This window comes from Vidua chalybeata, chromosome 16, assembly GCF_026979565.1.
Source record: "Vidua chalybeata isolate OUT-0048 chromosome 16, bVidCha1 merged haplotype, whole genome shotgun sequence".
Lineage (NCBI taxonomy): Eukaryota > Metazoa > Chordata > Aves > Passeriformes > Viduidae > Vidua > Vidua chalybeata.
The window spans coordinates 10,055,424-10,081,713 of NC_071545.1; the positions used below are offsets into that span (position 1 = coordinate 10,055,424).

At 40.2% G+C, this 26,290-nt stretch overlaps 2 long non-coding RNA genes across 5 annotated transcripts in view; both read left to right on the forward strand.

Annotated features, from left to right (window-relative positions):
* LOC128796373 (uncharacterized) overlaps positions 1 to 26,290 on the forward strand; it is a 194,047-nt gene that overhangs the window by 21,376 nt on the left and 146,381 nt on the right. The gene's annotated exons all lie outside the window — the stretch shown is intronic.
* On the forward strand, positions 21,108 to 25,097 carry LOC128796376 (uncharacterized). Its single transcript, XR_008433788.1, has 4 exons — positions 21,108 to 21,184; positions 24,513 to 24,697; positions 24,799 to 24,899; positions 25,054 to 25,097. It is a non-coding gene; the product is annotated as an uncharacterized LOC128796376 (long non-coding RNA).

Below are 26,290 nucleotides of genomic sequence, written 5' to 3' on the forward strand. Positions count from 1 at the left end.
CAGTGTATTCTGCTGATGTGCAGTGAACTGAGGAGTTGGACTGGGATAAGTGCTCTAGTATTGGTTTCTATTTGGGAGTTTATTCTTGTCAGTCAGGCAAGGACAGTGGAGAGAATTATCTATAGCTTGGTATAAATCCCTCAGCTTCTGCAGAAATACTGCTTGTATAAAGAGAGTTGGTTCTTTACAATTTTATTTAAGTTTTTAACTTTCTTAATGGCCATTGAGCTTAATGGCCATGAGTTGACCTCCTTTTGTGTGCAGGAGGCAACAGTCCTTTGGCACCGTAAAAGCTTCATATGTTTTAAAAACCTGTGGGCTCTGTAGAAGAATGTTCATTCTGTACAGAACTGACAGGAAAATTGGCTTTAAAATTGTTCAAATTATTTGAGAGTGGTATTTTCCTTGCTTGTACTTAGATCCCAGTATAATAGGTCCCTTAGAAAACCTAAGACAGTGAGACTTGGCTTTAGACAAGGTGCTACTAACACTTCCACTGGCATTTTTTAGCCTGGACTGAAATTATTTATGCTTAAAGGAGTCATAAGTTTGTGTGTCTGCTGATAAACTGTTACCCAGACCTCTCTTCAAGCTCAGTGTAAGAGTGCACAGAAGAACACACAGAAGGAACAGGTGTTTTTGACTTTTTTTGATGGAATCAAGTCTGTTGTGTATGTGTGATGTGAGTCTGTTTTGCACCAAAGGAACGTGTTGGCAGCTGTAAATTCTGGTGGAATCCTGGTCTGATCCTGCTCATGCACAGATGCTGATACATGCCAGCACAGGCTCTTTGTGTGGGGCAGTGCATACTCACAGCTTTTCCTGGCCAAAAGGGAATGTTAGCATTGGAAAGATGAAGCCTGTAAATCACTTTTTAAAACTGAACTCTGTGTCCATGTCCCACACAACCCTCAGGCCACTGGCTATGAATTATCCCACGCTGTTCTGCCTATTCTTATCCCTGGGCTTTCCTCATCACATTTATATAATTTCATGTTACCTAAAAACACTGTACACGTCAGGAAGAATGTTTATTTTTTTATTTTGACTACTGTTCAATTTCCTAGTGTGCTGCTGGTTTCCTCAAGAGCCATAGAGTAACAACTGGGGCACAATATATACTTCCAACAAATCAATAGGGGTATATGTGCCTTTAGTTCCTAAGAAAATAAACATTTTGTTTATCTTTTCTTGGAGCAGCCTCTTTTCCACCGAGAACAAACATAATTTGTCAAACTACTAATATTCTTCTCATGCCCAACTAAACAAAACAAATTAATTTATAGTATTTCTTGCTCTGAATACTTCTGGGAGGCATTTGGACAGTCACTCAGTAGTATTCCCACTTCTGCCAACTTCATAAGTGAAAAGAAAAAGAAAGAGAGGAAATTCTGTTAATTAAAGAAAAATTATTGTGACTAAAATATGTGAGGTCAATGGATAATTTTAAAAATCCACTTTTACTTTAGTTATTTGATTTTTTTACTTTGCTTTGAGTTCCAGCTCCAGTTTTCATTTTCAGAAAGATAAATCCCCCATCCAGCCCTGGCCCTGCTTTCCAGCAGCACAGCTTTTATAGAAAGGGGAAATTGGTTACCAGAATTAGGATACAAATGCTAAACTTTCCCATTTTGATGTAGTGATCTGTGGAGCAGACTCACAGAAAGACAGATTGTATTTCCTACTGAAACCTGGATATGGGTAACCTCTCTACTCCTCCTCCTCTATTCCCCAAGAATTTTGGTTTCTTTCTGGTGGAAGACAGATTGTGTGCCAAAAAGAATGAGTGATATCCCTCGAGTGCCAAAGTTGGTGAATTGATGTGATTTGCCCATAGTCATTGGAGGCATTTGTGGCAGAGCAGGGAATTGCTTTGGATCTTGTGAGTTCCAATATTTGGTGGCCTTTTCTGAAGATGTCACTTTTTAAACTCCTTTTTCTCCCCCTTTTTTTCCTGTTCTTTCTTGACCAATTTTCTTTGGCAGTTTGGCAACAACCCAGATATATTCTGATAGACATCAGAGAACTAACTAAAAATTAAATTAATACAATGACAGAACCAGTCAACCATTTCAGTGACAATCAGAAAAGTTGTGGGGGAAAAAACAACCAAACCTCAGACTGCTTCTAGAATAAAAGCATCACTATTCATGAGCCATTGGTGAACTTTTTGTTCTTGTATCTGATTTATTTATTTTTAATAGCTTTGAAGAAGGAAGAAAATAAGATCAGGGCTGCAATGCAAAATGACAATTGTTTGGTTTGTTATTGGTTCCAGCTAATAAATGTGAATATTGCTGTGAGTCGCTTTCAAACTGTGGGCATAAAAACTGAGATTTCATTCAAGCTAAATGAGGGTGCAGCTAAAAACATCTTTATTTAGTGAGGGATGAAAGAATAGAGGCTGCCTCCAGAAGCACAGAATGGTAAACCACAGAGAAGTAGTTAGTCTGGTTGGATTCATGCACTTCCTCAGATTAGCAGAGCACGCTGAGAGATTGAAGTGCTGGATATGAGGAGCATATTTTTAAGGAAGAAAGCAGGACCAGAAAAACTGAGAAGATGATCAGAATAAGCATTAATACCACTGGGAACATATCTTTGAGGAATGAGATGATAGATATTCTTGCAAGAAAATAGGGTGTTATTGCTTCCTTATTAAAAAAAAAAGAGAGAAAAAGAAGAATAAAAAGCCAAGTAAGATTGTATGGAAAAGAAAACAGGTCTTATCTCCATCTTATCTCCATCATTTATTTCTTTTTTTGGATGTGGATGACAGCTCAGGTTTGCCTCAGTGCTCAGGTGAAAAGGGAGGTAATGAGGTCCATATTTTGGGCTGAGTCTCAGCTGACACAAGTGAGCACAACTGTCTGCTCCTGACCCTTGGTAAGGACATGATGTGCAGAAGCAAGTGGGAAAGGTGATTGAGTTCTCTCCTCCGTTTAGGGCAAATTAGATGTCATTTGACACAGGATGGTTTCCAATTCTGACATATTTTACTGTCAAAAAGTGATGCAGGGATGAAAATAGAACTGCTGGAAAGAGTGAACGTTCATCCCTCTTCTGACCAAACTGCAGAAAACAGGATAATTATAGGTGTGTGGGGGATGAGGAACCTTCTGAACTTTGCCATTTTCCCTGTAAACACAGAGCCCTGTAAACACTGAGGCTCATCCAAGTTCTGTCAAGTAAACAGTGGGAGTCCATTTCTATGGCCTAATGAGAGAGGATGATGTTTGTGGGGTTTTTTGGTCGTTTCTTTCTCCTTAAACTCTTTTTTCCTTCTGAATTCTATGTCAGTATATATTAAAATACATGTATTAAAATTGCACCTGTGTATTAAAAATTACTTCCTGTAACATCAGGCTCACAGCTAACCACATCTCATCTCTAGGAAGCATTTGGGTTTCCTCATCTTTTCTTTTTTAGACTAAAGAGAGCAACGATTCTGCTTTTGCAAAGCTTTATGTATAATAAATATGACATGCTCATTATAAATGTACAATGCCACCACAGTAAATTTCACTCAGACATGGCAAATAAAACAATAGGAAATTACCTAGGTAGTGATTTGCTGACAGATTTTTTCTTTGGTGGTTGCTGTTTCAGTGACTATAAATTCCAGACCCACAGTAACTTTCTACCATTATCATCCCACATTCTGCAGTTATTTTGCATGGTTTATGGTGTCAGTGTTGTTTCCTACTCAACTGCATACCAGCTAATTTAACTTAGATAAATGAGCTGAAATCGAAACATAGTTTGACTGTGGCCCTAATGGATTTATTTTTATTTAAAAGGGGGAAAACAGAAAGTCCTAAACCCATGAAGCATATTTGCAGGATATGCAGCTAGCTCCAGGCTGTGGAGACACCCTTGAAGAAGGTGCTGTGCAAGTTATCCATCGCTTTTGTCACTTCTCACTCAGTGTGTGCCATATGGGAGCACTCAGCAGAGATTTGTGTGGAGGTAAACATCATCTTTCTGCAGCAGCTCACCCATGGAGCAAGGTCTGACAGGCAGCACTGCTTGGATTTGCCTGTAGAGTTGTACTTCAGTCTGAAACCCCTCCTGCCTACTCAGCCTCCTGCTACAGTAAAATACGGCGTCTGACCGGCAGGAAGAATGATGTGCAGGACTCCAATGATTTCAGAAGGCTAATTAATTACTTTATTATATTATACTATAACTTTATTACACCATATTACACCAACAAGAACTATCACTAACTACTAACTAGAAAACCCGTGACTCTCCTGAGAGTCCCAACACACACGTGGATCCAATTGGTCAGTGAATCCAAAACACCCTCACCAGAATCCAATCAAGCAATCACCTTGGGTAAACAATCTCCAGAACACATTCCACATGGGCACAAACAGGGAGCAGCCAATAAGATAAGTGTTGTTTTGATTTTCTTTTCTCCTCTCACAGCTTCTCTCAGGAGAAATCCTGAGAAAGCTAAATCTCTGTACAGAGGGCATGTGAATACCACATCCTGCCCTTCACAATTTGCTTTGCTGAGTGTTTTAGTTTTGTGGAGTGGGGAGACAAAGTGATCTCCATGCTGAGCTGCCTTTACCCACTGGAGTCTGTTATAATGTCACATCTCCCAGGTTAAATTTGAACTTTGTCTGCTTACAGCATAAGCTGGGATTTGGCTGAGGCATGCCCGTGTCACCGGTTCTTGTAAACATCCCGAATTTCTAGAAAGCTTCAACATACCTCAGAGGAATAATAAAGTCTGGAAGATGTGTCTGGTGAATAGTTGTTCTGTGTTTGAAGGCCCTCCTTGTATTTATGTCTGCGAACCTCAGGCAGCAGCTTTCACCCCACAAAGGAAAAAAATTGCTTGCATGGCATGAGGCTGATGTTGGGGTGACAAGGGGCACATACAGGGAGCAAATGTTTGCTAAACCAGTGTTGCTGCCAAAGATATTGCACAAAATATTTTGCTCTGATTTATGATAAGGTAGCAAACATCCAGGGCATTCATAAATTAGAAAAATACCCTGATTTAGATTCATCTGCTTTTTGAGGAGTTATTAGATAGCCCTGATGAGTCTATAGTGCACAAACTCTTTAAGAGATGCTCAGCTCCTACTTCATGTGTTATCCATGCTTTGTGTCTGAAGTGTTCCCCTCAAATCCCATTAAATCACAGTCTATGTGCCAACATTCTTCTCAATTTTCTGACCTTTTCAAGCAACTTAAAAAGGCACTCATAGGCATCTCTTTACCCACATTTTTCTGTTGATAAGAATTTTGAGTGCTCATCTAACATTTTTCAACTTCAAAGCTCTTCAGAAGTGAGGGGCCTGATCCAAAGTTCATTGAAATAAATGAACAGTCTTTCTGCTAGCTTCACAGGGACTTGAGCAGTAAATTGTGCTCCTAGTCCTGTCATTTCCCCCCTCTATTCTCTGAATCCCTGCTATCTTTTGCAACTACTTCAGTTTTAGGCTCTGAGTAGTCTGTTTCCCATTGTGCTCCTGTTTGCCAGTGGCGTAATGAGACCATTTCTGAGAGCAGCTTTCTGAGAGATGCTCAAATCTGGGGTATATATAAGTCCTTTGTAACTGTAAAATATATCTTTATATGTGAGCTTCCAGCCATTCACAGTAATTTCTTCAGATGAGATGGCAATGAGGTCTCTATTTTGGTAACAAAACCAGCGCTTTGATTTTCCTGGTGGTTCCACGATTCTTTCTAAGTCCTGCTCACTGTTAGAGAACTCCATTTCTCCTGTCAACAACCTGGATGGGTAATTCCACTTCTTTAAGGACTATAGCAGGCTTTGTCCTTGTGAAATTATTTGAAGGGTCCTAAAACCCTTTTCTGCCCACAGCTTGGTTAGTGAGGATCCTACATCCTCTGTGCAAGGATGTAGGTGGAGATTGTTCATTTAACATCTCTGCTTTGGTGTTAACAGCTCCTCCACATTAGTATCCTTTATAACTCCTGGTTTTCTTTTGCATCTTTGCATCTTTCTGGCAGATTTTGCTTTCTCTGTGCTGCAGAATGCTTCTGTATTAGTTCTTCCCCCATTCATGTTTTATCTTCCATGTCTGTTGCATGCATCCCCCCCCCCCGCCCCTGTGTTTTATCAGCTTTCCCTTCTGTTTATTTATTCATTCCCATTGTTTTTCCTCTTCTCCCTACAGGGTACTCTGCTTCTGCAGAGGTGAGGGAACATTGTCAGGTGACAGCATGTAGGCAGGTGGTCAGTAGGGATTACTGATATCAAAAATAGTCCTCCTTCAGTCTATTAGCAATTGCTGTTGCTGTTTTCATTGTTGCTTTTTCTGCAAGTCAGCTGGAGCTGCTGAGACCTTTGTGTGACAGTCAGTGAGTTTGGCTCACGGATCCAGGAGCTCCTTGGGCTCCAGGATTCTGATTTACCTCATTGCTTTCTTTTTGAGCACTCTCAAACCCACATTTAAGTACACAGGAAGTGCTTCTATGTGCCTGTGTAACCTTTTGCTCTTATCATTGCTAGGCTTTTCATTGCCTCCAGTTATCTGTCTTTTCATTAGGTTGGGGCTTGCATTAAATTAGCACTTGGTTCTTCTTATTCCTGCCCTTGAATTTCTGGGTCCTACTCAATTCACATTTTCCTTCCTCCTTGAACAGCATGACCACTTAGATCTGCTACAACAGAAGTTAGAAAACTGTCCCTCCCTTGCTGTTGCAATTAGATAATTCAGCAGCTGGATTACCTCAAATTCTCTGCTTTTCTATAAGGAAAGGAGATTCTGCCAAAGCAGCCAGATTGCCTTTGGCTTGTTTGCTTTCCTCACAAGTATCTTGGCACTGTCTCCCATGTCCCTTTGAGCTGGTGTTGAGTCCAGATTTACTACAAACAAGATGCAGGTTTTATTTAGCAGCCAGTGATCAACCATTAGAGCATGCTGCTGATGGGAATCCTCACCCTGGAAAGTGACTGAATCTGGGGGTTTAACAGTGCCTTCTCTGAGTGAAATCCAGTGTTGATTGTTTTATGAAACATCATAAGTCCCTCCTGACTCTTTGATGCACCATGGGACGTGTTATTCTGTGTGCAGTGGAAGTGATGGTGTGAGATCTGGGGCTCCTAACTCTGTCAGAGCCATGTACTGACAGGCTCCATGAGCTCTGTGGGTTTCCTTAACACAGCTTAATGATCACCATCTTCCACGTGGTGTGTAACAAAATGTTCTAGGAAAAAAAATGCTTCAAGGAAATGATAACCTGTGAAAATCATATGTTTGACTTTATAGACCCCAGTGAAAAACAACACAGACTATCAAGTGCTTGACTCTAGGGTTGAAAAAGATAAGTATTTCACTCCACGTTCTTGTTCTCAGCAATTCTTGCTCATTTGTTAAATGAGGACTGTTCTATGGGCTGCTAATGTGTTTGAAAATAATTTAATGTTGTATTTTGGTTGTAATTCATGTTTCTTGCAGCTGCCAGCAGTTTTAGATCTGTGTATAGAGAACTAGATATTATACATCAGTTCTTTTGGGGCCAAGTTTGGCAGGGAAAGAATCTACATAAAAATAGTGAAGATGGCAGTTACTGGTGCAATTATTGGGTAAGAAGTAGTGATAGATTATGGAGATATTTTATAGCCTTCAGTTTTTCTCTCATTCATCCTAATGATCAATCTCAAAAGCTATACATCTCTTTCTTCCACCACACCTCTCCTTGATACTCTAGTAAAGAAATAGGATTTTTCTAAAGGCAATTTTCTCCCAAGAAACAGCACAGACCATTTCCTTTTGGACTTCATTGCTCACAGAAAATTTTCACCTAGGTAATTTCTACAGCAAATTGAAGAGTTTATGGCAGAAAAAATGAAAGCAATTAGTTTTCTGATTAAATTCGCCTTGGTATTGTGAAGCAGGTAAGTATTTTCTGTTTCCATGTGCATTCAGACGGAACGGACCTGGTAGAACAATGGGAAAGGCCTCAGAATAGAAAATAATAAAATAGTAATTGGCTCTTCTGTGTTTTCAATAACTGTCCTGGGTTACTGTGTCCTTTGGGGAAACAAACACATCTGTCCAATGCACGTGTCATTGTTATCGCAGGGCGCTGTGAGTGAGCATTATAGATGTGATGAATTTGTTTTTGCTTACTTTGCTTTGATAACCAGCACCCATGGCTGGCACTCTGGCTAGCACTGGTGCTGTGAGGCTCTGGGAGTGTGGCATGTACTTCTCTGCAGACCTGAGCAAGAATCATCTGTGTCATTCTGAAGGTAAATAGTGCTGGAGTGAATATGTGAGTTAAATCATACCTTGAGCAAGAGGAAACATCGTCTGCTCCTTGAGGAGTAGCTCCTTGGGCTCTAAGGTGTTCCTTTTACTGGCAATTATTTGTTCTCCTTTCTCTCCAGGAGAAGGAGCAGGATGATGAATGTCCTGTCACAGCACCAAATGTGGATGTGCTCCTTCACATCCAGTGAAAGGATATATATATAATCCAGGGTCTGCATTTCCCCTGCCCCTGTCAACCTCTCCTCCTCAGCTGCTGACCCGTGGAAAGGATGTGAAGGAGGAAATTCAGCCTCTCAGTGCCTGTGCAGGTCTATTATTCATGTTAAAAATCTGGTCTTAAAATGTGGTACCTTAAAGGTGGGAAGCAGTACAAAGTTCCAAGTGGTTTGACCCTGTAACAGGTAACAGCTGGTAGGATGGAGGTTCATCTTGGCAACATCACCATGGTAGAGTGAAGGATGGCAGGATGTATTGCAGTGACTGAGTGAGGAGCACTGATTTAAGCTTCAGACCTTGTTCCTTCAACATTTTCTTAGGTTGAATTTGCTTTTCTCAGGTGTTTGCTTTATGCTTGCGTTCCCTTTGATGGAAACACAGTTTTGTCCATCGAAAATAGTTTGTTGTTTCCACTGGTACAGAGATAATTAGTTGCTGGTTCACAGGGTCAGAAGTGGGTATTGCCCTTATGTACTGAAATGGAGAGTGATGATAATTTTCAGAACAATAATTTAATCTGCATGGCTTTGGTAGTTAAAGCAGCCCAGGGGTTTGTTGTTAGGCTGTTGCCTGAAGGAAACCCCACAATTTCTTGTTCAGTGCTTTAAATTTAAGGTTTTTTGTGCCTCTGGACTTCACTGACTCAGTCTGAAGTGTACTTTGGAAGGCCTGATGCTCTAGGGCCTAAAAGAGAGCAAAAGCTGAATGGAGGTCTGAATCATTGACAAAGGCGTGTAGCCTGAAACTTGTATGTTTTCTGCAAACTGTGTTTGTCTAATGGAAATGGACCACATTCCTACAAACTTTGTCCTGTTCCTATTGCAGAGTTCAACTTAGTGTGAGAGGAACTGTGACATTCACATTCTCTGGACAGAGAGACATAATTCTAGATCTACAACTACCATCTGCAGTGGTTTAGTAACATTTAGACAAAATGTTCTTTGAGGTTGAGTCAAACTGAGGAAGAAGGACAGGCATTTTCTGTTTTGATGGCTTTTCTGATTGCTCCTGTTATTTAGTATTTTTTTTTTTTACCATTTATCAAAATTGTGGCATGCTTGACTGAGGTGTGAAAAAAGTATCTCGTCCTGTCACGTATTTGTTACTTTGTGGAAGATGGTCCTTCACTTTAATCCTGGCTTTACCTGGAGCATACTGCTTCATGAGAAACCATTTTATCCATCATCTGACACGTGATTTTCTGGGTCACATGTGAAATGACCCCACAAAATGCATCATCTGACCTGTTTTGATGTGGTGTGACATAAGTCATAAAAATTGCTACTTTTTCTGCTGCAGGTACAGTCATTTTAAGGGTATTTTACCTGCATTACCCATGAAGCAGCAGTTTAGCCTGTGTGCTGACAGTACACATTACTTTTGGGATTTTAAGCATATCTCTAGTTTCCACTCTACTTTAGGAAGTCTGGAGGATTCTTAGGGATATATTTGCAGTATTATTTCTAGGGATCTGTTGCACACACTGTATTCTGTCAATGAAGTTATTTTGTTGTTCAGTGAGCTCATCTTGTGAAAGATGAGCCAGTATTCACCAGACAATGTTTCATGTTGAAGTTTGGCTTCAGACTCCATAAAAATCATAAAGCAGAGAAGCAAAAGGGGGGGTAAAATCTCCCAACCTTCACCACTTTATTTGCAAAATTAATTCTACATATGTACATTTTTAAAAACTCCTTTTGCATTGGGTAAATCATAAGAATGTCTAACAAAGCTTTTTATGGAGAAAATAACAAAGAACACCAAGATACTCGCTTACTCTGGATGTTTTCCTTTGCAAATTAAAGAACTCCAAACACTCTCATATATAGGAGTCTGATCTCTGTTGAACAGGATTGCAGTGGCAGTTTCTGACCTAATGGAGTTTTTGAAATGCCTGCTTGTTCAACATCACTTATTCTAAAATATACCCTGTTCCTATCAAGTTTAAATTCAAGATTATATGAGACAGGGACTCACACTGATGCCTTTGCAGTGCCTAAAAATTAGAATCTTGATCTGTGAACTCTTATGTGACACTGCAGTAAATATTAAAAAAATACTTAGCAGGAAAATATGGAAAATAGTCATGGCAAGAAATTCACCGATATCACCAGCAATATCCAAAACTTCAGGCTTTACAGCTCTATAGTTGTGACAATGATGTGTACCTCCACATATCAAGTAATTCCACTCCCATCTTTCAACAGATCAGCCCATAATAATTTAAGTTTCACCAAAATTTAGACACAAACGCATCTGCCAGCTGAGAGTCCTGTGAAAGTGGGTCCAAACATTTCCAAATAGATTTGGGCTCTCAATGAGTCTTGTCTGAGTTATAACAGCAAGACTGCAAACCCAGATGAGCTTTGGTTCACTGTGAACATTTTATTCAAGCCTGAGATCTGATGAGATGAAACTTAGTGGGGAGGGTTTTTTTTCCTTCTAAAACTCCTGATGAAAGTTATTTACTTGATCTCTTGGCAAAACCCCAAGGTTCCATGCTGTAATGTTCCTTTGTTATTGCTCATCTCTCACCTGGAACACAACCACATAGGCTGCAGATTGCCTGGAGACTGCCGGAGTCAGGGCTGGTGCCCCAGGCACTGTTACATGACTGGTGTGTTAAAGTCAGATGGTGGAGGGGGAAAAACAAAAAAGAAAAGCAGGTGTGGCTTTCTCTATGGGCAGCAATTTTAGCAAGATACTTCAGGGGAATTTGTAAGTGAGAAAGACGAGTGTGACTCTGTTTTAGCAGTGTGGTTATGTCTGTGTTAATAAAGAATTTGCAGGGGAACAGGAATGATTGTTACAGCTGAAGGGTAGAGTGGATTGTAGTGCAGAGCACTGGTTGACCACAAAACCTGCCCAGAGAATTTCACATGGTGATCAGAAAGGACTCTCTGGAGCAAGGGGTTCTTGTCCTGCTCTGGTCCCCGGGCCAGGGCCATGGGCAGGGTCTCTGGATTGTGGGGAGGGTGTGTATGTGCATGTGTGGGGAGGGTATCTCCACTTCAGCATCACTGCTTTGATGGATGCTGCAATGTGTGTACTCAGACATGTGCTTTTCACAAATGGCAGCCTTCAAAGCACTGAACTCTGTGCAGGTGGGGTTTATCCTCGTTCCACCTCCATTTCTACAGCCAGTCAGCTGCTGGGTACTCAGGATCCCATAACTCAGTGTATCTGTTTCACTGCATCTGCACAGGCAACTGCTGGAAAAGATTAAAATCCCTTTATCCTTTAATTGCAAACCCAGTACAATGGTGGTTCTTGTTCTGTAGCAGAGTGCTGGGTGCATTTCTTTTAGTAATGACTTCTGTACCAGAAATAGCCTACATATCACATAAAGGGATGCTGCTTTTGAACTTGGCTCTGACTGAATAGCAGTGTCTTACAAAATTCAATGTGAATTTCTGGAATTTGTATCAGAAGTGACCCTAGGCAATAGTCTTTGAAATACTCCTGCTTTGAAATATATAATAATGTAGCCCTCTTTTTGGGTCGGTCTGTCCCTCTATAGCTTTGTTGATATGAAGAAGGTGAACAAAAGGTGCTGTATGCAGTGAATAATGCAGATTTAATGAACAGGGGAAAAGCAGATGACACCTATACTGTGAGAGGTTTTTCAACAAAGTCTTTGGAAACCATATGCAAATAAAGGAACTATTTTATTGAACAGATTTTGAGTCAGCTACAGAAGTGGACAAAGCTGATGTTTGTATCTTTGAAACAGTCATCCTGTTCCTAGGGGAAGCTGCAGTAATCATGGATAGTAGCTTGGGAGGTCAAACTATTTTGCAATATGAAAATCAGTAGGGTTTCATTGGTGTAAACACTATTTTACAGGAAACTTTCCAGCCTCAGCAGCTGATTGCTCTGGTGCTCTCACATTGTGCTCTGTAATTGTCGCCATTAATACTTTGATCTTCGGCTTCGTGGATGAAAAGCAATTTAAATTACCAGCAACCCAAAGTGTTATCGAACAAAACAACCTTTTGTATTTTATATCCTTGCCTATGCAGGAGCATTTGGTTTCCTATGATGTTCCTTTTAATGTAAATTTCCCAGCAGATTTTTTTCTTGCTAGAGAAACCATACAAATTTAACCATAGTTTGTACCTGATAAATTATTAATCTGGCAGAAGTTGCTTGCTAAACAATTCTCTGCCATACTAAAAGTGCTGTTCTGCAGTATAGTGGAGAGTTATTTCAAGCTTTTGTCTGGAGGCAAAGGAGTTCACACCAAATTCCAAGTTAATGCATGTGGCAATACTTATAGCAGTTTTAATGCCACCTCTGCCCACTGACTCATTTCAGTTCATGTTTTTTTTGGTGGCTGTTGAAATCAGAGAATTATTACATGAACATACCATGATTTTTGCGTCCTTGGCTTCTGTCTGTGATCTTTGACCCTTCAAGCCTTACTTGAAGAGTTTATACTTCTCAGTTAACTGCTCAAACAACCGACTGACATTCATTTGTCTTTGGAAGGTTTAGGGGAAGACCTTTAATATAAAGTGGGTTTTGGAGACCTCTGAAGCTGTAAGGCTAAAGCCAAGTCAGCTGTTAATACCACTGGACTGAAGCTGGCCCTACAGATAATCAGCAGGACTTCAGTGCACAGCAATAGTCTTGTGTTTTGCCTAAGGTCACTTTAATTACTTCAGCAACATTAATCCTAAATTAGCAAGGCTTATGTAAATGACTTATCTCTATTAAAGAGGGCATACATTTTCACCCAGCAAAATTATGATGTTTGAAAGTGATATGCTGTCAATAGAAAGGACAGAGAAAGAAAAGATCTTATTATACGTTTCCTGCAAGTGGATATTTGAAAGTCATCCTTCCTGCAACAAATATACAACATGTTACAGAATTTTCTTCTAAGCTCTCGTTTGTTTCTTGGCTCTTTGGGCTTTTTAAATGCCATTTGTACCACCAAATTCTGTACCTTATACTCAGTTAAACACAGTTATAGATAAATACAGACAATCCCAAGCTGGAATGAAGGGAACATGTCCTGAAAGTGGATTTTGTTATTTCTACTCCCTTCCTGGGTGTGTGCTGAGTGCTGACAGGCAAGGACAGCACTGAGCAGTGGATTTCAGGAGCAAGGACACAGTTCCCTTTATTTTTTTGGGGGAGAAATGAGTGGAGACTTGGGCTTGGTCACCCTCCCACTCTGTCCATAGCACACTGAAAGGTTTTTAACCTGCTTCAGCAGGGGCTTAAGTCCAGAATTAGGTAATCATGATTTCAAGGGAGATGGATTAGAGCTCCAAGCAGAGGTCCTCATGGAGGCTTAACATGTAACTCAGAGGGGAGCTTGGTCTCTTTGACTTAGTAAAATACAGATGAGCTGTGATTTGTTTCTAAAGGAAGCACATGAACACTGGAGGAGAAGGCCTTGCTGGCCTAAGAGTGAAGGGTGAGAGTTGTCCAAGAGTGCATTTGGGTTTGTAAAGAAAAGAGTTTTTCTCAGACCAGTGGAGCAGTAGACTTCTTCAACAGCCTGCCAGGAGAAATTGTCAGGGTGAAAATCTCAGCTTTTAAGTTCTACTAAAGCTGACAAGAGGTAAGAGCAGTTTCCCATTGTAAAGGAGAATTTACACATGTGCTTTAATAAGTAATTGAAATACTTCTTAGCCAGATCATTAGAAATGCAGGGCATCACTTGTAAATTGTTGTCATGGTTATTAGTTATTACTATTGTAGCTGAGGAAGGTCAGCACCTTTTTGGTGAGATATGCTGAAAATGAAGAGCACTCTTGTTTCACATGTCTTTAACTGGGAAAGACAGACCAAAGGTAGCAGGGAAAATAGCAGCAAGGAGAAACAAAGAAGTGAAGTGACTTGTCCAAGGTCACTTGGCATTTCTCATTTCTGTCTCCCAGTGCACACGTTTTCTCTTCTTGGAATAAAATGGGTGAATCCTGCAAGGCACATCTCATTTGTTATGAGTAGTCAGGTGAGAATTCTTATCTTGAAGTTTCAGGAGGTGCTGGTTTTGCTGCCACTTCAGTGAAAGGAACATTTTCCTTAACACATAACAAGAGCAGAAAAATAAAAGGTGAAGTGACAAATGGTTAAGATACTGTAACTTTCACAATTAGAATCCAGCACTGAACAACAGGAAGTGGAGAACTTGCTGAAAATGGGCAAATTCCCCTTTTCTGCTTTTGAAACTGAAGCTGATCCTACTATTGTCAAATAATTGACACAGACCAAAAAGTAAAGGAAGAGTAGTTAAGTTAATGTCTCTAATTTTAGCTGAGAAAAATTCCAATCCCTGTTTTACCATTAAGAAATTGGCTTCTCTTTCCTCTTCTTCCCATTGTTAGTGTCCCAAACTGACAAGGCAGTCTTCTTTCTTCTCAGTTCTGGACTCTCCCACATGTAAAGAAAACCCTTCAGTCTTTCAAAAATCTTATTTTTAATTAACTGAAATAAGCTTCCTAATTATACAATCTTTTCCAAAATGTATTCCCCTACATAAAGAATTTCTGCCACAGCTGCTGAAATGAGATGTAACACCTGCTGGATATTACAAGTATTCAAAACCCCATTTTTCTGTGCCCATAGACAAAATTCTTTTCTGTGCCTGTTCTCTTCCTGCCATGTCTTTGAGCTCTGCCAAGCTCCTGAACTTGCCCAGGGTAAAATTAAATGTCAGTGTTATGCTCCCAAATAATGCTACAGCAAGTGATCTTCCACTTTGCATTCAGTGTCAATCTGTGTTACTGGAGTCAGTAAATGGGGCAGGCAGAATGATAAAACTTGACAGGATTTCCTGATTGTCAGTTCTGGTCTCATGATAGCTGAGTTTCCTTCCCTTTGCTGCACAGGCAATGAATTGATCATAGGTGCTGACATATAATTTATCATGGTTGGACACCTTGCTGAGTTAAACAGGACAGTTTGTCTCGGGGTGATGTTCCAGATGTGTTCTTGACACTTCTGAATTGTTGCACTCTGCTTTTGTTTATCATCTTTGAAGTTTCAAAAGATAGAAATCCACTTTTTAAAATAATAATGAAAAATTAAACTTTGAAGAGCTTGGAGACCTGGCTGGCTAAAAGAACTGGCCAGTTGGGCTCATTCATTTTAATAACAAAGACAGACTTTGTAGAATCGAGGTCAGAAGTTCTTTTTTTATCTCTATATTGTTTTATACATCCAGGCTCATCTTATGTTCTCTAGTTGAGTTTGCAGTTCAGAATTTATTTGAAAATCAGTGCTCTGATGTGCAACTTAATGAAATCAAATGCTTCATATTTCACAATGGGTATTTCAAATATTCCTTGGCTTGGAAAATGCATTAATATTGGCCACTCTTATGGTTAGATTGATACTTACTATAATGTATATAAGAATTAATCAGCAAATAGAGAAAAGTGCCTGGCTTCCTTCTTTTATGGCATCATGAGCATTTGCTCCACATTTCACTTGGAGGAAAAGTAAAGTACATGAGCCAAATTGTGGTTAAATTTTTGGTGGTTTTGGAGAGTAATGGGATTCCTTGGTCTTTGCTTGCTGTTACATTGGAGCTTAAGCTAGAAAACCCATGAGCAAAGCCGCACTAAATTAAAAAAGAGGCTGTTCTTTTATGAATAAGCCACTCTGTGCAGGTTACCTTATCTGTGTGTAGGGGAGAGATTCTCAGCAATCTGCTTTTTGTGCACAAGTTCCTCTTGATTTAACAAGATGAATCAATTAGAAAGGCAGCCAGAAGTACCACTGCGTGTCATGTTAATTTAAACATTGTTTTGTGCAATTGAAAACTTTATATTCAGTAACTTATTAGATTTATCCCCCTCCCCCATTCTCTCAGTCTCTGATGCACAAAATTATTAAACTTAATTGGGTTTCTCTGGACACTACTCATTTCTCAAAATTTATTGCAATTATACAATGCCCATAGCTCATTTATTTTTTGTTTCCTAGTGATTAAAACTTAAGACACTGAAAAATGTTATGTGTATTTTCCTTTTCATCACTAATCCTTTTCTGTCCTCTGCATTCAAGACACATTCTGTAGTCATGAATCATTAAAGTAGCAAAATTCACAGGCAGACTTAGTTTATAGCTAAACATAATAAAACCAGAATGTAGGTCAAAAATCTTGAAATGTTTTTTATAAGATATTTTGGTTTTGTTTTGGAGGATGTTTTTTCTTAACAGTGGAAACATTCCTGTATTCCTTATCTCTTATTGGAGCAAAAATGAGTTTTTCTAAGTTGATGGCTATTAGCAAAATTTTTTTGGAACTGTAGTTATTAAACAAAAACATTGTGTGAGCAACACTGAGTGGTGCAGTTACACCCAAGCAAGGTAGAAGGAGATGGAAGAAGAGGAGGTAAATGTGCCTGGGAGTCTTTGGGTTTCACGAGCTGGTGCTGGTCCTCATCATTTCCCCAGTTTCTGTGGAGGACTGTGTGTCTTCAGGCAGGAGGGGGAGGCTCTGCTTCTCCCAGGGCTCATTCAGCCCTGCCCTGCTGCGCTGCCTGCAGCTGCTGTGGCAGCACTCCAGGGGCTGTGTTGTTTTCTGGGACAAGGAGCACCCAGGAACATCCCAGGAACGGCAGCGTGTCCCAACCCTGCAGCATGGGAATTTCCCACCTCACTCACCTCCATCTCCAGCCTTGGCTCCAAGAGGTGCCTGAATTCAGCTGCCTGCTCTGCTGGGAGTGCTTTCCTGGCACAGGTTCCTGAGGGCTCTCTGTCACCTTTCCCCCACTGACTGGGCAGGGAACTGAGCTAGGTGTGCTTTTGGTGTGATCCATGTTAGCTGCTCTGATGTTTTTATGCCAGGAGGTGTTTGGAGGACCTGCATGGGTCCCATTTTGCAGAGGCAAAATGTGTTCCATGCTGCTTTGTCATGCCGGTAGGTGAGTGATGGAAGTGAAGAAGGAATAATTAATGCCATTATAACAACTAGAAGTGGTTTTAGCATTAGCTGAAGCAGGAGACACAAATATTTCTTCAGGCAAAAGAAACACACTCTGGATAATGGAGCAGTGTGTGCCAGGGCAGTGGTATCTGTTCAGGACAATGCAGAGTATGTCAGTTTGAAAGAAACACAAATCATGTAGAGTCTCTCCCAGCTGAAACAGCAGCAAAGTTATTCAAAGCAAATATATGCAGTGGCTGAACTTCCTCCAGCACTTCGTGAATGGAGTTCAAGTGACGAGAGCTTGGCCTGTTTCCAGCAAGCTGGGCTTCTGTTTCCAGTGCTGGCAGAACAATGTTTGGGAAATAAGCTTGCATCTGAAATGTAAACATGTCCTTTAGTTCACCAGACTTTTGAAATCAGCTAAAGGGAGTTGAAACAATTAAATACCGTGGGATAGAAATATGGTGGTTGGAGATACTGTAGAGAGAAGGGGTTTGAAGTGTTCATCTCTTAGGAGCTGAGGCAGAGATGGGCCTTCAGAGTGTTGTCTTTTCAAGGAGCCCACAAAATTCACTCCATAAAATTACTAATGGTTCTGGCTCTCGTGTTAACAGAGGACAGTAAGTTAGTATGCAAACATTAATATCTGGATAGGTTCATCATCATCTTCCTCTTCTTTTCTTTGTGGTGAAAGATGGGTGAAAGCCAAGGCAAATAGCAGCCATCTATTTGTAAGCTTTTTTATGGACCTTGTTTATGAGGAATTGTTATGGGCATTTTTGTCCAAATCTTGCTCACATGGCAGCCAGAGGAAAACTCTTTTGACCTGAATGGAAACGAGTCAGGCTTCTGATATTTTTATAAGTTTTATAAAATACTGCCTTTCTTCTGAGATATTTCTTTGAGCAAGTGAGAAAAAGAAAAAAGTGGTTCATTTCTGTCATGCTTTCCAGCTGAAGTCCTCTAAGTGCTTTAGAAATAGTGGATTGGGCCTTACAACATCCCTTTAATTCTGGTAACACTCATTTCAGCAATATGAATGGAGAGGTGAGAGAAGCTACTTGACATTCTCAGGCCAGAGCTGTATGAGCACCAGTCTCCTCTTCTGGCAGTGTTCCCACAATGCTATTTTTTCTCCTTGGCTATAATTTGTCTCTATCAGCAAGCTGGATTTTTTTCCTCCAGTATGAGCTCTCGAACCAGCTGAATAAAGCATCTCAAAATCATAACTAGGCCTGAGCTGCACAGATTTCAGCACTACATGACCTTTAAGTGCTGTCAAGGAGTCTTGCAGAGAAAGCTGATCTGTTCACCTGTGAGGCCAGTTTGCAGCAGGAAATAAAACAGGTGCATTTTGGTGATTGTTGGACGTGCCACACTCTCCCCAAATTCTAAGGAGCACCCCACTGCACATGCTTATTCAATCTGTCATCTGCCTGGAAACTCCCTGTTCAGATAAAAAATCCCTTCAGCTTAAAACATGAAACAATATTCTTTACTAGTTTAAAATGAAAATCAAGCCTCCCATAACTGATGTCTCCTTGATTTCAAACTTTTTTTTTTTTTTATGAATCAGCAATCTTTCAAGTGTCCCATGTTTTAATTGTCCTCTTGCTCTCCAGTGGGGATTTTTCTTTATTTAAACATGTAAGAAATAACTTTTTCTCTGAAGTTGGGTTGTTTGGTGTTGTTAGATGATAGCCTGATGACAAACACTACAATGGTCAAACTGAATCATGGTCTCGCTTCAGTCACTGGAAACACAAATAATGATTGTGATGGATTAGATAGTATAGGAATATCTGGCTGAAAACTTGGTTTTTTAGGCTGTGAACCAATCATGGATGTGACTACCTGCAGTAATGTCTAAAGCTGACTACTCACTATCTCCTAAGTGTCTTGTCTTACCCAAATTCATCCCATGAACCAAAGAGGTTAATGGGCTTGAACTCCCCACCTTTCATTTGCTGACAGGCTTCTGTTACCTCAGATTTTATTGTCACTACTTCCTGATACCAAAAGAGAAGTCCAGCTACATTTTGTGTTAGAGTTAGCTGGAAAACTTCATGTCATGTTGTCCACACCTTGAACTCCATCCCCTCTGAGATGGAATTTCTAACACTGAGTTTTCACCCAATGTCAAAATACCAAAAGTGCTCTGTGAAGTGACATCTTCTCCCTGTGTATTTCTGAGCAAACTTTCCCTGAAGCAACACCTGGGGTCTGCAGTGTGAGAGGAGCTGAGATCACAGGGCAGAAAACAATAACTTTACAAAAGGACCAGTTTATTAGAAGGTGAATGACATATGAAATGTATGATCATGGGCACTATAGCGTTTAATTTCCTGAAAGGAGCTAGAATTTGATAACACATAATTGATTACAGCTTGTAAAAGACTGCTGGAATTTATACTGGCTTTTTGTTTTCTTTGTAAAGCTGGTGGCTAACTTGTTAATCAGTCATTTCATTGTGATTTAGCCTGTGTTTTCCACAGTCATGGGGTTCTTGTAGAAAAACCTTTTGGGTGCCTTTCATCAGGACATTCCACTTGTGTTTAGGTCACAGAGAAATGAATGCACTTTATGCACCTTCTTAAACATACAGAAGGAGTGGTACTTTGGAGGGGAGGAGAAACACAATTGTCAAGTTCTGGAATATATGTTTTCTGTAAACAGGATAAAACCCTTGCAACCTGGATGTTTTCTTGTTGTTTTTAAACTGAAAATAGAGATGAAGTAATTGCTTCTGGTTAACTGAATGTTTTGTTTCCATTTCAAGGTTTTATTGTTAAGTCTTGAGTTGTTGTTGGTTTTATTTTTGTTTTTTGCTATAATTAACAATTTTCTAAATACATTTCATATCAAAAGAAAGAAAGGAACACAAACTTTCAAATATGTCAGAGTTACAATATTACTACTGTCATGTACTGAGCCTCTGAGCTTAAGATTCTTCAGCTGGAAATGGGCACATCTGTAAAGAGGCAAACACTGAAGCCACATGAAAAGGGTTAAGAAGAAGGGAAAGAGAAGGAAATTTTGACTTGGCTCATGCTTATGTAGAAGTAAAATGCTGAAGTCCTCCAGCACAAACCTTTAAAGTCATACAATCAAATTGATTTCCATGCAGGGGGAGCTGCCTTTTGCATGGAGGGGATGAGCACATGCATCATAGCACAGAAGAAAGTAGGAAGATAACTGGCAAATTTAATTCTCCTCTGAACCTGATCCTGCTGTGACAAAGTGGGGGTGCCCTGTCCCTTGCTCTCCTGCTGAACAATGGGAACTCACACAGATTGTGGGAGCAAAATGTCCAGAACAGTGGGTGGTGTAATTACGTGTGCAAACCTGTCTGGTTTAACCCAAAACCAGCTAAAACTCAGAGCCTCTCACCCACTCCCCCTGCCCCAGTGGGATGGGGGGGAGAGAACTGCAGAAAAAAACCCTTAAAATTCATGGCTTGGGATACAGAGTGATAGGACCAAACCAAGAAGGAAAATAATGATAGAAATGATACAAGAATTAGAATGTACAAAACAAGTGATGCCTGACTCAGCTGCTGACTGATCCCTGGGCAGCTTTCCCCTGGCTGGATGCTGGGTGGCATCCAAGGGGTCCCCTCCACCCCAAGCCATCCTATGGTTCCATGAGTCTGTGCTGGTCCCTGAGGCCACCAGCACATGGAACCAGCCCCTCTGTGACATCACCCCAGCTGCACTGGTGGCTGCCCTGGAGGTGACAGACCCTCACAGCAGTGACAGGTGCCACTGGCAGCCGTGATTCTGCTGTGCCTCCCCCCATGGGACACCTGTGGGTGAGTGGGAGCTCTGGGAGCTCCTCACTGATGGGGTGGGGTAGAGAAGCAAAGGCCTGAAGTGCTGCTCAGCAACAACTAAAACATTGCTGTTCTGTTCACATTTTTCTCATCCTAAATACAAAACACAGCACTATGCCTGCTACTAGGAAGAAAAGTCACTCTATCCCAGCTGAAACTAGGACAAAAAGTCAGGCAAAATTTTTAAAAAGAAAAGGAGGAGATATTGATTTTGTAGGTGCTGTGCACCTACAGTTTGCAATGAAATTTTTCCATAAAAGATATAACAGTCATGGCCTGTGGCTGCTCTGCTTTGCTGCCACTGGTGAGACAATGGAGTAAGGCAGAGAGATGGGTTTATATTTGTTTTCCTTCTGTTAAAATGAGATTTATCTTTAAGAAAATACTCCAATACTAGATTAAAAGAGCATCCTGAAAATGATGAAAGTGAAGCAACTTGTGAGACAATATTCAGCTCGCTCTCACTGGTGTTGTCACTACAGTTAAATTCAATCCCTGGGGAAGTTGTATTCTTGTATCAGTGTGTTTTAACAACAGATTGCCCTGGGTTAGTAATGAAAATATTTCCAGTACTACTGTGTTTGGGGAAAGTGTTTCAACAGTGCTACAGAAAATCCCCAGCAGCTCTCCATGGTCTCCTGTGGCTGAGGTACACAGGTGTTATGCATGCAATGTTAGTCTAGGTTTGGTCTTTGGTGTGTCCTTAAGGAAATGAGAAATGAGATTAAAGCCACACTCAGTGTGTGGGAGAGCCTAACCCCTTGCCCTATAGGTTTTGAACCTAGGGTTTGATTTAAGCCATATTTGATGGAAAGTGAACATGTCCAAAGTATTTAGGTTCATCCATCATTCTTCAGGAGAGTAGATGCTGATGGGAGGGCAAGACCTTAGAAATACCCTTTGCATGCTCCCCAGCCATAGGAAATGGTTTACTTGCAGGTTATTAAACATGCTGAAAATCTCCACAGTAAAAGGTGACCTACATCACCTCCAGCCACATATATCTTTGTATGTCATCTGCTAAAAAACAAAACAAAAAGTGTAACAGTGATTTAAATATCTTATTCCATAGAGCTGAATGAAAAATAGTGAGAATGTTATCCAAAAACATCAAAACAATTTATCTGGTCTTTTTTCTTTGAAATTCATAATGGTAATAGGATATTGCAAACCAGCCAGTTGTCGTTATTTAAGTGATTAATTGAACTTTCTTAGCCAAGTTAAATCAAATCCTTTTTCCTTTATGAATCCATTTTTTGATTCTCCAGATTCTTTGCTTGAAGATGATCTCATGCCATTACATGAATAAGACAACCATATCATTTATCTAGGTCTGATCCCTGCCTCACCCTTTTGTCTGACTATTGGTTTCTCCAGGTATTTTATTTCTGAATCAGGTAATAAGATAGTGATCTGATTAGGAGGTGATGAGAAAGTAAAATACTTTGATATACAATCTTCAAAAAAACATGACTGAGAAATAAATGGAAAGTATAAAAGTGAGCTCTTCTCAACACTGACATATAAAGAGAAAAATACAGAAATTCTTTTCAATCCTTCCAAATCTTGTTAGCTAACAGAGGTCAGATTAGTCACTTTAGATGTAAGGTTGTACCCGTTTGACTTTTTTCCCCATTTCACTTTGAAGTTGTTAAAGGGCCTGTTGGTAAGTGAAAGCAGTTGATTCACTGCTCTTTTTAAGTGTATTGGGTATTTCTGAAGGAATTTTTGTTAAAAATTACAATACCTTTAAAATCTAGCTCTAAATATCTTTTAGAAAGCTAAAGAATGTGCAATTCATTTTTGTGCCTTCATAAAAATGATGCTGAAGTGACAAGCAGGGTCACTCTTCCATGTGTGCAGGCTTCCCTAAACCTACTGGCGTCAGAAAGGTGCTGGTAAATAGCTCTGTCTTTACAGCTTTAAATAATTGAATTCCTTGGGCTAGCAAATAACCTCCTTAAAACTTGGCAATGCTTGAACCTTTTAGCAAACCTGATATGAAAAGGACACTATCTAAACAGCTGAATCTGAACTTAACTGCTTGTGGCTTGATGGGCAGTTCTGGTTAAAAAAATATGTCAAACCAAAATATTTTCTCTGTTGTCAAGTGCTTGAATTTTTTGGATGTGCAATGCCACTGCCAAGAAATAAAGCACAAAAATAACCCTGAATCTTTGGGAAATGCTTAGAAAAATAAATCCCTGGTCACACTAACAAATGTATTGCTGCCAAATCCTTGAGAGACTCCACTGAACAAATCAAGGCACTGGGAAACCAGTGCTTGTCCACGTGATATGAAGTGGTGTTTGAAGGAATATGAGAAAGTGTTTGAAGGAACACAATAGTGCCATGAAACTGAGGCCAATGCCCCAAGTCACTGAGAACCTGCTTAGATTACTTTAGCAAACAAGTAGGCAGTGTATCTTCTAAGAAGTGAGGTGCTCCTACTTAGCTTTGCAGGAATAGTACATTTTCCTGTGATTAATTATTTAAAGGAAGCTGTGTAATGGGTCTTTGGAATTGTGTGACCCACTAATCAATCCGTGCACTTTTGCATAATGCATGTGGCATCAATGTTATTCCATTTCAAGATCACTCAGGAGGAGCTTTGCCAATCTGCTCATTGCTCCTTTGCAGTGCAAACACCAACACAGAGCTTGCAGTGCCATTTGCCTGCTGTGCTTGTTTGGAGCCAGCTGCAAGTGTGCCAAACAATAAGCATTTAAGAAGAAGCAAGAAGTCTGTAAATTCCTACAGCTGAGTGATATCACTCGAGGTGCCTGACCTGGGGGAGGTCCCTTCCCAGTGTTAGGGACATCCTTACTGGGAGATCCTAAATGTGAGGCAGTGCTTGCGAGCTGTGCTCTGCAGGGTGGCCCTGCTGTCCAGTTGGGGTTTGTCTCCCAAAAACCTCTTCTTCATTATATGTCTGGAAAACAGCCCTTTGGACACCTGGGCTGGACCTACTGGACTAACTCTTGCTTTTCAAATCCCATGAAAGATCCCATCTTAAGGAAGGTGCTGCCTATACTTACTACCCATAACAGCCTAGCAGAGCTCAAACCCTCTTCTTTCACCCTTAGGGAAGCACCTTATTGTACCTAGAGAAGGAGGAGGAAGCTTAGCTTTGGAAGGTGTGCACAGGATCTTGGACATGGTGTTGCTTTCCATAAACTCCAGGAAATTGTGTAGGGACTGAGAGGAGGATATGGAAAACATTAATTACAGTAATATCTTGTTTAGCTGCCTTTTAGTTCTTTAGTCTATTTCTGTTTCTCTTGTCTTGTTTTTAATACATGTAAAGGAAGGAGGAGGTTGCTTCAGTCTATGAGAGTCCTGCCAGAGACAAAGGGCTGTAAATGTCCACTTCTGAGAGTATATGATTATGAAACATCCTGGCTTAAAAAAAGAGGGAGTCGGCTTCTCTGGAACTGCCTTCATGAGCCCCAGTATTGTCCCCTGAAAATTAAAGAAAACTATTCTCTCCAGGTAGAGCAATTTATAATTGGCTGATAAAATGTACTGTATTTTAACCAGACCTACTTTCCATAGAAGTGAGTCTAGGTTTATTCAATTAATCCATATAATAGGATCCTTTACCTACGACTGCTGATTCCTAAGTCTGAGCTGGATAAATAGATTGAGACAGCCTGCCCTGTGCTGTGGAGATGAATTCAAGCATTGCAAGAAGGTTTGTCATGCCAAGATGCCTTTGCTGTGTCATGGGTAGTCACAGATCTGTTGATCCTTTTCACAGCTGTAGTCACAATGATTATTAATGAGCTGCATCTCTTCAGAGTTTGAGGTATTTGAAAGTATACTTTAAGATTATCTGTGCTGGGTAGGTTTTTTAGGTAAAATCTTGGTCCTCACTGAAGAAGAAGTGGAGTTTTGTCATTGACTTTGTAAGGACTATGACTTTACCCATTATTTCTACTGGTAATGATAGGTAAGTGAACATGAGCTTTTTCACAAAAAATGCCCTGCAGTGCTTCTGAAATGCACAACACACAGAGAAATATATTGTAGATTTAATGATTTATTCAATGAATGTAAAATCTGGTTGCATAAAGAAGATTTAAGTGATTATTACCATCTGTCACTAGGTTTCACAGTGGTGCAATAAAAGTGTGTTTCAGATTATCAGCAGTTGAGTCATATAAAAACCCAAAACGACCAGTTTCTTGTGATGGCATTCCCCAGCTCTACCCTTAGAATTGCCTCTCCAGATGGTGGGTATGTGAGAAGAGAAATGCACAAAACATGGATGAAACTCAGCTAAAAGCTTCCAGAGTGCAAACTGCAGAACTATTCAGGGCGAAAGGGTTCACCTGGATTTCAGACAGTGGGTGCATTCCATATCTAACTTCTGCAGTTCCCTGATCTTCTTCCATCCTGTAAAAATATAGGGGCACCCCTCCCTATGTCTACCTTTTTTCTTTTGGTTTTGTTGCATCACTTATCATTTTAACTGGGTTTTTTACTTCTTCCCTGGCTTGCTGAATCTTTTCTTCCAGATGTAAATACAGTTCTGGGTAGGAGCTGCTCCACCAGCCCCCTTAAGACCTTGCTTCCTCCTTGTTGCCATGAGAATGTAAAACACAGAGAAAGCAGAGGGAAAGGGAACAAGACCACTGGCAGGAACAGGACTATGGTGCATTCCATCTTCTAATCTAGCTGGGTTTTCTTTCCCTCCTTCTGTGGTACCGTGTAGTGATCATGACAAGTTCAACTGTCTTGATCTATAGGTAGAACATGGGCTAGTTTGTTTTTTTTTAATGAACCGGCACTTTCTTTCATATCTACTTTCTTCCTCTGATTTGGGGTCTGAAATAGGAAACTTGAAATTAATATAACAATACAGAAGAGGAAAGGAAATAGTTTTATATAATATATATATAATATAAATATTTCTATATATATATATATATATATATATATATATATAATAATTTTGAGTTTTCCATTTCAGATCAAAATTAGCAATACAGAAGGTTAATATTTTGCTATAAGCAAGGGATGAGGACATCAATCATGTTCTCTGTTTGTGCCCTGGGAAAATGAAAGGAGGAGAGTCTGATT